Here is an 8,477-nt window from a genome sequence, read left to right on the forward strand (position 1 = left end):
TGTTCTCTCCAGGTTCCCTCCATGTTCTCTCCAGGTTCCCTCCATGTTCTCTCCAGGTTCCCTCCAGGTTCTCTCCAGGTTCCCTCCAGGTTCTCTCCAGGTTCTCTCCAGGTTCCCTCCAGGTTCCCTCCATGTTCCCTCCAGGTTCCCTTCAGGTTCCCTCCAGGTTCGCTCCAGGTTCTCTCCAGGTTCTCTCCAGGTTCCCTCCAGGTTCTCTCCAGGTTCCCTCCAGGTTCCCTCCAGGTTCTCTCCAGGTTCCCTCCAGGTTCTCTCCAGGTTCTCTCCAGGTTCCCTCCAGGTTCCCTCCATGTTCTCTCCAGGTTCCCTCCATGTTCCCTCCAGGTTCTCTCCAGGTTCCCTCCANGGTTCTCTCCAGGTTCTCTCCAGGTTCTCTCCAGGTTCCCTCCAGGTTCCCTCCAGGTTCTCTCCAGGTTCCCTCCATGTTCCCTCCAGGTTCTCTCCAGGTTCTCTCCAGGTTCTCTCCAGGTTCCCTCCAGGTTCCCTCCATGTTCTCTCCAGGTTCCCTCCAGGTTCCCTCCAGGTTCTCTCCAGGTTCCCTCCAGGTTCCCTCCATGTTCTCTCCAGGTTCCCTCCAGGTTCCCTCCAGGTTAAACGGGAGCAGCTGAATCCAGATGTTTACGCTGCTCTCTGCTGCGCTGTTTGTCCGGACGACTCGCCCGGAGGAGTCTGGGCTGCTGCCATGGCAACAAACTGGGCAGACTGGGACAACGTCTCGCCTCTCCAGTCGGCCATGTTGGAGGACAGCAGCAGGAGAGACGGCTGAATATTCCAGATGAAAACCGTTTAAATTCAATATTTGTTTGGTTCTTAGTGACGCTTCCTCAGTTTGTAATGTGGAAAATAATTTTCTTCTCTAATTTGCATCAACATAACTTAGACTGGCAGAAAATCTGCTGAGGTTTTATATTTTGTGGTTATCTTAATTACTTTAAACCTAAATAAAGAAAAACCTGTCACCACATTTCTTTGTGTTATTAATCTCATAATACATTTTTTGCTAAATCTGTTGGTGTTATTTAATTTTCTTTTTTTTTTCTTCCACCAGGTAAATATTCAAACATTTTCCGCTTATGTGACAGAAAACATCAAAATGTAACTTCAGCATTTTTCCAAAAAACAAAACAAATACAGATTTAATAACTAAAAGTGTCATTTAGAGGATTAAATGGAAAAATGAAAAAATAAGATAAATGTCAGGACAGACTGAGCGAACACTGACGGACGGCTGCTTTTGCTGGATTTATGGCTTTGTTTTACTGCTGGTTTGTCATGAGTCGTTTTTGAATTTTTAAGTGTTGCTACATTTATTATTAGTAACTTTTTCATATAAAAAAAGTCAAACTTGTCGTGAGTCGCCTTTTATTTTAAAGAGTAGCTAGCTGTATCGCTAGCCACTTGCTGATTTGTCATTAGTTTGTTTTCATTATTAAAAAGTTGCTACATTTATTGCTGGTTGCCTTCTCAATTTAAAAAGAGTCACTAGATTTGTTGTTAGTTTCTTGTATGTTTAAAAAACTTCATAATTAAACTGTGGAGCGCCCCCTGCTGGTCAGGGGCCCTAGAATTATCATCACTTTTCTCCCCCTTACTGCTCCCCTGCCTACAGGGGCAAAAACTTCATAGTTTTGTCACTTTTCAGTGTAGCAGCCGCTCCCACGGACCGGCGCACAGCTGGCCACGCCCCTCACTGGCTCCGCCCACTTTGGAGGAGTTGTGGGCGGGGCTTACGCTTGGACTCTGAGCAGCTGCTGACGCCGACATGTTGGCAGCAGCAGCGAGTCCGTCCTCCATCCGTCACACTCTGGACCCGAACAGAACCGAGCCGGATCCAGATCAGAACCGACTCGGATCCAGATCAGAACCGAGCCGGATCCAGACCTGGATCCAGATCAGAACCTACCTGGATCCAGATCAGAACCGACCCGGATCCAGATCAGAACCGACCCGGATCCAGATCAGAACCGACCCGGATCCAGAACAGAACCGACCCGGATCCAGATCAGAACCGACCCGGATCCAAATCAGAACCGACCCGGATCCAGATCAGAACCGACCCGGATCCAAATCAGAACCGACCTGGATCCAGACCTGGAGCTGATGGAGAATTTTATCATCCAGTTTTGGTAAAAAAAGAAAAACGATAAATTAAATAAAATGCAAACGGAAATTATTGAGTTTGTTTCAATTTATCATGTGATTAATCGATTTATTGCCCTTTACGACAGGATCAGGACGTTCCATCTTTACTGAGCGTCTGATGATGGTGATCAACGCCCCCTGGTGGCGCGGAGGACGAACGTTTTTGGAGTTTGTAGAGTTTTAGATTTTTCTGTTTTTCTGTTGCATTGTTGTTCTGTCATTTGCAGTTTGCAGCGTGTTTGCACCTGTAGGCCACCGTAGTTTTGAGCAAAATCAGAAAATATAAAGAAAAATTAAATGTTTTATTTATTGCTGAGGTTAAGGGTGAACATGGACTCCATTTTCTTCTTCAGACCTGGGAAATACTCAGAATAACTTTCCATAACATTCAAAGAAAAGCAAACAGCCGCAGCAGGAATTATTTAGACATAATTTGGTCCAGATCCAGACCAGAATGTGAGGCAGAGCCGGGATTACCAGAACCAGAGGAATTCTGCTGAAGTAATCTGAATCAAATCCACGTTTTCCCCTCTGATAATCACTCCATATTTATTGATTATTTGTTTATTTATTCAGGAATTAATGGACAGTAATCCTTCATTGTCTGAGCCTTTGAGCTCTGATCCCTCTGAAGACAGAAACGTTTCCTTCACTAAAAAAAATAACATCTGATCCAACTTGAAAAAATGAGTTAATTTGTCTCAATAAATCAAATTATGTTTATGTGAATATTTGGGGTTTGTAAAGTTTTCATGTTAAAAATGTAAAGTTGAGTTTGAAAACTTCGTTAAATGTCATTTTTAAAGTTTCATGTCTTTCACAGCAAAAAATTCATTTATTTAACAAAGTGGAGTTCAGTTTTCAGAGTTTCATCATATTATTCAGACATTTATAAATATAACAAACTAAACACTGAATTTACAAACTAAATATTTAGTTTACCCTCTAATAACATTTAAATAGCAAATAATATTTACTACTAGCTAAATATTTAGTAACCAAACATTTTAAAGTAAATATTTAATTTAAAAAAATAAATGTTAAGTTTGTAAAATAAATATTTTTTACTTAACTTACTAACAAAATATTTAGGTTGCTACATTCATAATTAGTTAGTAAACTAAATATTTAATTTGGAAAATACATATTTAGTTAGCTAAATATTTAGTTTGAACCCTAAATATTTTGTTAGATAACTAAATCTTTATCTAAAAATGAAATATTTATCTTGTGGACTAAACATTTAGTTTGTAATGTATGAATAAAATGATGAAAACTGAAATAAACCAAATGATCGCATTTAGTTTTTATTGTGTACTTTGCAGAAGCTGCAGCTGCAAAGTTACAGCTTCTGCAGCAGCATCAACAGCAGCAGCAGCATCAACAGCAGCAGCAGCATCAACAGCTGCAGCAGCATCAACAGCAGCTGCAGCAGCAGCAGCTTCAACAGCAGCTTCAACAGCAGCTGCAGCAGCTGCAGCAGCAGCAGCAGCTGCAGCATCAACAGCAGCAGCAGCATCAACAGCAGCAGCAGCAGCTGCTGCAGCATCAACAGCAGCAGCAGCTTCAACAGCAGCTTCAACAGCAGCTGCAGCAGCTGCAGCAGCAGCAGCAGCTGCAGCATCAACAGCAGCAGCAGCTTCAACAGCAGCCGCTCCTCCAGCAGCTCCGGGCGCCGCCGGTCGTTGCTCGCAGCCTCCCCGGCCGGGGCCCCTCTCTTGACGGCAACACGTCATGGAACATTCCCGGAACCAGCCAGCTCACCACCCACCATCCCTCCTGCCTCTCTCACTCACATACACACATACACGCACACACACACACACACACGGACACACGCACACACACCCACACACACACACACATGTCTGCATGCTCAGGAGGGAGGAAGGCGCGATGAGCGGAGGAGATAAAGTTCCTCCCATCTGGAGGAGAAACTCCCGCAGCAACTGGAGCCGCGGCGGAGCGGGAAGCAGCTGCAGCTGCTGGAGAATCTGAGGAATGTCACTTTGATGTGAAACGAGGAAATACCGAGCAGAGAGCGGCGGGGTCAGCCTGCAGCCCGGACTCCTCACAGTCAAACTGAAACTCACCGAAGCTGCTCTGCGATTCACAGCTTCCTCTTAAAGCGACAGTTCCCTCTTTCTACGGCAGAACCGCCTCGAACCTGAACGGACCGGGTTCAGTTTATACTACAGACACATGCATCTGGGGTAAAGCGCCTTGCCCAGGGGCACATCGGCATGAGGAGCTGAACCCCCTGCCACTGAGGCACCAAATACAAGCAGATCATCTGTCCTTAAAACAAATAAAATGTGATTTTATTAATCAAGTTCAGTTTTAAAACCTCCTGAATCCGACGAGTCAGACCCAAACCTGCTCCGCCTGAATTCACTTCCAAAAAACAAACTGTTCATCAGAAGGCACTGCTAGCTCAAAAGCTAGCTGCGCTAACCCTAAAGCACTGATCACAACCACTAGTTCTGCTAACGCTAACGCGCTATGCCAGCACAACAGCAGAAGCTAACGCTAACGCGCTATGCCGGCACAACAGCAAAAGCTAATGCAAAGTGCTACCAGGCAGCTGGTTTTGACGATCTGAAAATCTTTATTCCGTTTATAGAAATCCGAAATAATAAAAAGGATTTTCCTGCTGGCTCAGCTGAAAAGATGTAAATATTTTAAAAACATCAAAGCTGAGCTGGATTAGTGAACATAACCCGTTTATTAACTACATGCAAACATCAAAAATAAATTAAAACTGTAATATTAAGCAGAAAACGTTTCAGAATCTGATTATTCTGATCTGATCAGGTCAACAAATAAACTGAAGTAAAATTCAGACAAACGCAACGTTTTCTGGCTGAAGAAACCCTGGAGGTCAAAGGTCAGCTGCGGGTCATTTTGATTTTTCAGATTCTTCTGGATCGTCTGAAATCGATTTCTGCCCAGCAGACGTTTCATAATGTGTTGAGTTTTCACACCAGTTTGGACATTAAAGCATTAAAAAGTTTTAACTCATTTCATGACTTTTCTTCCTGTTTTCGTTCTTTGGAACCGGATCAGAATCTGAGGTTCTGATCCGGTTCAGACTCCACAGAGAAACAGAACCAGAACCACAAATAAAAACTCAGTTTTAATTCACATTTCTTCACTAATCACTGAATGTGAAGTTTAATATTCAGCCACAAGCTGAGATCCTGAACCCGGAAAGGTCATGAACTTTGAACTTTGAACCTGAAATTAATCTTACTTTAGTTTTCTACTCTCAAAATGTTAACATTCTTAAGTCATAATAAGGAATTTAAACGTTCTAATAAAAACATAAACACTAACACTGTTTCACCAGGTTTCAGTCTACAGGGTCAAAGGTCAAAGGTCGCAGACGACGCAAAGAGATCTGGTTCAGTTCCTGAAATGGACCAGCAGGAATCACTGGAGCCAATCAGAACCAAATGACAGGAAATAAACTGGAATATTAATAAAGTCAAACTGAGGTCAGAGGTCAAACTCAGGACCCAAAGGCTCTGATAGCTTCAGAATCAGTCATGGCTTTTTGCACTTTTACATACTTCCAGGATTTGTTTGATTTCTGCTGGCTGAACTGTTTAGTGCGGCTGGACAGTTTTCCCCAGGAAACAGCGGAGTGGCCCTTTAAAGCAGACAGGCTTCAATCAGACACCAACTTCAGCAGCGCGACTGAAATCACACCTTTCACTTTTCAAAGTTTGACCTCCTCCAGCATGACCTCTGCCCCCAACCCCCTCCGTGTGCCCCCCTCCCGCCTCCCCCCTCTCCGGCCTTCGCTGCCGCCAAGCCGCTTTGGCTGCTGCGAATTCCTCAGGATGTTACGCAACCCGGGTAATCTGCATGCAGTGAAATGCTGCCCGGGGTATTCCCCCTGCACAGCGCTGCCCTTCCAGGCTAAACTGGTCAGAAAGCGGCGCGGATCGGCTGGCATGGCGCACAAACAGCCGCTCTGCCTCCGCGTTGTGCCTAAAAACCCGTCCGGGCAGGTTTGGTTGCTCACCTTCAGCCTTAGCGGAATGACAACAGCAGCAGCCCGCTGACAGTGGAGCCGATCCCGGAACGAGCCCTGGCGGCTCTCCGACAGCAGAAGATGGTTGGTAAAAATCCACAGCGGGCGCAGAAAACAGCGGAGCCGCACAGGAGAGGCGACGGTTCCGCGTAAAACCAAAGAAAAATGTCCGAAATCCGTTTTTAAAACGTTTGGTTTCCGAGCAGAGCGGAGCTGCCGGAGCGGCTCTGCTGCAGACAGACACAGTGATCTGGCTGTGTTGTGAGCCTCTAGCTGTGTGTGTGTGTGTGTGTGTGTGTGTGTGTGTGTGTGTGTGTCAGGGCGAAATCAGGAGACACACACGCACACACTCTGCTCACACGGGGGTTATTCCAAGCGCCACTTCCCAGAATAGCAGCAGAGAGGAGAGAGAGAGACGGAGCTGCGGACCGAGAGAGAGAGAGGGGGCGCGGGCACGTGCGCGTGCATGAATGTGTGTGTGTCTGAGTGTGTGTTTGTGACGTCGTCGGATCCCCCAACGCGCAACCAGGGCAGAGCGAGGGGAGGAGGGGCAGTGGCCGAGGAGGAGGCTCTGTCTGCCGGCGCAGAGAGCAGGATTCCCCGGTCACCTCCGGAGGTCGGGCCGCCGCTTCCCGGCGCTTCCCTCCAGCTGCTCCTTCACTCAGCGGCAAGACCGGAATTAAACACGTTATCTGACAGTTTATTGTTTTAAAAAATAATACAGAAAACTCTTCATGTAATTCAGATCCATTATAGGGGAAGTTAAAATCCCATCTCCATCCGGTTTGCATCACTCGGTCAAATTCAGTTAAATTTTACATTTCAGATTATTTAAATATGAAAATACAGAAAAGATCATTACTAAAGAATCTAGGTGCTATATCCAAGCATCAGTGGAAAGCTTAGTGGAAGGAAGAAATGTATCAGAATATGCATAAATAGCTGTTGGAAGATTTTAAGTTTTAAGTTTAGGGGAGATTCAGAGGTTGAGAATTATAGAAACACAAAACGGAGTTGAAAAGCAAAAAAATGGAATAAAATCTGGTTAAAAATCTGAATCAGCTGGAAACTGTAACATCAGGATAAGTTACATCCCTTTAAGCATCAGAATGAATTATAAAGAATTACGATTATTTATAATATGATCAGATGGTTTGATGGGTTTCTGACGTTTGGGTCAGAATTGGTGTAACATGAAGTCATGAATCCACTGAGCAGCTTACTGCTGTTTTAAGGCTGGTGGTGGCAGCATATGGTGTGGGGAGTTGGGCCTCTTGGTGAGCATCATCTCCACTCCGCTGGCAGGATGACGCTCCAAACCTCAGACTGACATGTTGGTCCAGAAATACAAAATGATTAATCCACATTCAGAGATAGATCACAATAATCTGGCTGCTAGTTTAATAACAATAATCATAATAATTATTATTATATTATTAAAACACGGCCTGATTCTTGTCAGACTATTTATACTCAGATATTTGCTGATGTTGTGGTTATTCTTAAATCAGCTAAAGCTGCTGACTAAGCATCTTGTGCCCTTTCTTCTGCTTTTTCAGAAGTTCAGCTGCGGCTGTTAAACTGCCTGCAGGCTGTTTACAAAGAAACATGGTCAAAGCCACTGTTGGTGCTCACTTCTGCTAACATGCTAATAGCAGAGCTAATTTCTAGCACAGCTAGCTTCCCCTTAATTAGTTTTTCCTGATGAATGTTATCTTTACTTTTCTATTTGTAAACATTCAGTCCAACATCTGTCATGAAGTTTCAATTAAAGCCTGTTCAAAATTATTATTGCCTTAGCTTTAGCTTCCACTAAATACCATGTTAGCATAGTGCTTTATCATTAGCAGAACTATGTTTCTGATGACTGCTTTAGTGCTAGCGCAGCTAGCTGTCCAGTTAGCCCATCACTACCTTGGGGTAAAAGTTTAATTTGACATTTGGTGACAGTCTGTGGCTGTAATTCACTGAGTTGTTGGAAATTAATGCAGAATAATTTGTGCTGTGATATGAAGACTGAGTTTATTGTCCTGTTCTGCCTGGAAACAGATGATGCTCTGACCTGGACGGCATCCATCACTCCTGCCTCTCGCTCAGACATCGGTCTGCTCTGGTTCTGTTCTGGTTCTGGTTCTGGTTCTGTTCTGGTTCTAGTTCTGCTCTGGTTCTGGTTCTGTTCTGGTTCTCTTCTGGTTCTGTTCTGGTTCTGGTTCTGTTCTGGTTCTGGTTCTGGTTCTCTCTGGTTCTGGTTCTGGTTCTGTTCTGGCTCTGGTTCTAG

General features: G+C 44.5%; 1 protein-coding gene across 2 annotated transcripts in view; it reads right to left on the reverse strand.

The window, feature by feature from the left end:
* The window catches only part of hivep2a (HIVEP zinc finger 2a), a 115,139-nt gene extending 108,240 nt beyond the window's left edge, over positions 1 to 6,899 (reverse strand). For both annotated transcript variants that reach the window (XM_015046642.1, XM_015046639.1), the window contains exon 1: positions 6,191 to 6,899. The gene's annotated coding sequence lies outside the window, so the exon portion shown is untranslated. The remainder of the gene's footprint in view (positions 1 to 6,190) is intronic.
* Between the last annotated feature and the right edge of the window lie 1,578 nt (positions 6,900 to 8,477).

The sequence above is a fragment of the Poecilia latipinna genome, unplaced genomic scaffold (assembly GCF_001443285.1).
Source record: "Poecilia latipinna isolate Pla-1442-1.1 unplaced genomic scaffold, P_latipinna-1.0 Scaffold786, whole genome shotgun sequence".
NCBI lineage: Eukaryota > Metazoa > Chordata > Actinopteri > Cyprinodontiformes > Poeciliidae > Poecilia > Poecilia latipinna.